The sequence below is a fragment of the Phalaenopsis equestris genome, unplaced genomic scaffold (assembly GCF_001263595.1).
Source record: "Phalaenopsis equestris unplaced genomic scaffold, ASM126359v1 Scaffold000098, whole genome shotgun sequence".
Taxonomy (NCBI): Eukaryota; Viridiplantae; Streptophyta; class Magnoliopsida; order Asparagales; family Orchidaceae; genus Phalaenopsis; species Phalaenopsis equestris.
The window spans coordinates 218441-220721 of NW_018164540.1; the positions used below are offsets into that span (position 1 = coordinate 218441).

Below are 2281 nucleotides of genomic sequence, written 5' to 3' on the forward strand. Positions count from 1 at the left end.
TATATTCCCCCCTAGAAAAGGCTAACGTATTAAATAGAAAAAAAAAATACAGATACAATGTGTGGGCCCAAGCATGACATCTGTCCACACAAAAAATCACAAAATATTTCAAAACTAGAAAAAACAGAAAATACATTAGATACAAAAATAAAAAAACTTAATAGTGCCGAAATACATAGTATCAGGTGGCTAGAGAGCGACCCAATTTGGGGTTGCCTCTGCCTCTAGTTTCAGGGAAGGAGCAAGCTAATAAGTTGGTAAGATGAGTGACATTGCCAGTAACCAATGTATCATCCACTATGTTCCCGAGTTGGAGTCGATTTCCATTTTTCTTCTTCCTCTTGGAATAAACCTGCTATTTCTCATCCGAAGAATCAATCTGATGGGGTGGTAGGGCTGAAGCAGAAGGAATACCAACCGTAGTGGCCACAATAGGTTCTAGTATTTGTGAAGTATGAGTTGTCTCTACACCGGATAACTCCCTGAGAAGGGGAGCGACGACTTCCTGAAGAAGTGGAGCTACGAGACTCTCCTGATTATCAGTCTGAGGTAATAGTCCATCAGGTAATAGTCCATCAATATTGTTTTCTATGTGATTTGAAGGTGTTAACATCACATCACTCGCGTAACAGTAACGACAGGGGCAATAGAATCAGACATTAAAATATATCATGTGGTAGCTTTCTCTCCAGGTGGTACAGATATATCCTTAGAACCATCTTTATTCATTTGATCTTTAGATTTCAAATTAGGGTAAGCTTATGACATTTATCAAGAGTATGCCCAAACATCTTACAATGAGAACAATAAGGTCTATGCTCTATGACGGTTTGTTGCCAATATCCATTATGCATTGTGGCCGACCAGACTTCAGTAACTTCAGACAAAGTAATATCTCTTTCCACAAGTATTATGGCCACAGATGGTCTGGTAAGGTTGAAAGTGGGTAAATCTAGCTTCATAGGGTCCCCAAGTATGACACTAATAGAGTAGAAAACTATCTTTATTCATTTGATCTTTAGATTTCAAGTTAGGGTAAGCTTATGACATTTATCAAGAGTATGCCCAAACATCTTACAATGAGAACAATAAGGTCTATGCTTTATGACGATTTGTTGCCAATATCCATTATGCATTGTGCCCAACCAGACTTCAGTAACATTAGACAAAATAATATCTCTTTCCACAAGTATTATGGCCACAGAAGGTCTGGTAAGGTTGAAAGTGGGTAAATCTAGCTTCATAGGGTCCCCAAGTATGACACTAATAGAGTAGAAAACCTGACTGATGATGAAAAAAATGCAAAAAAATGCAGCTTGAGACCAGGTAGACTAAACTATACCGTTACAATAGGAGGTTCATGATTGGGATCAAAATCTGGAGATCACTTAAGTAGCTTCGGTTTACCAGCAATGTTGAGTTATTTTTTGGAGAAAATACGAGTGTAGTCTTCAGGCACGGTTAACTGAATCAAAACATGTCTCCCATCAATGAGCTACACTTTTCACTTTCCTGCTAATTTGAAGTCATCAAAACCTTTTCTGATAACTTGCATAGCTGGGTGTCCCCACTGAAATTTTTCAATGAGAGCAAATTTGAATTTGTCAGTCAAGGTTGAAATTTCTAACTCAGAGAAAAATAGTATTTCCACTCTTTTTACTTGCATTCTTTATTTAATGGACAATCACTTGTACCATCACGATTCTCTTTATAACTTGAGGGGAAGACAACCGTCGTCTCCCCTTGAGAATTACCCACAATGTGGGCAAAAGAAGTTTTACCGGGCTCAACCGAAGGAGGAAGCTCCATCGCAGCAAAGCAAAGTCCTGCAAGTCGGGCCGAGGGTAAAAAAAGACTAGCCGAGGCGAAGCTGCGCAGAAGAGGAACCGCAGATGCCAAACACAGCGGCAATCTCAGCAAACCTCAACTAGACGAGGCAGAAAACATGAACCACAGAAATGGCGCAGAGGAAAAGATGAAACCGCAGAAGCTGGAAGATGCATCGGTTTCGTCGCTGGGTGTGAAGCAGCGCGAAGGAGGAGATGACGACGAAACCGAAGCCTTGTGTCGTTGGGCGCGAATGAGGAGATGATGACGAAACCGAAGTCTTGCGTCGCTGGCGCGAAGAATGAGACGACGATCGCAGAGGATATTGACAAGCGCGAGCGTCAGTGGAGGGCTTGAGCTTCGACGTCTTGCTCTAGTCGTTTGAAGGAAGGGAGGATGCGAGCAGCTTCGTGCGTGAAGGTGGAGAACCGATTATATATATATATATGTTCCA

The 2281-nt window shown here is 41.3% G+C and overlaps 1 protein-coding gene across 1 annotated transcript in view; it reads left to right on the top strand.

The window, feature by feature from the left end:
• Positions 1-2281, top strand: part of LOC110020477 (oligouridylate-binding protein 1-like) — a 29633-nt gene that overhangs the window by 3740 nt on the left and 23612 nt on the right. The gene's annotated exons all lie outside the window — the stretch shown is intronic.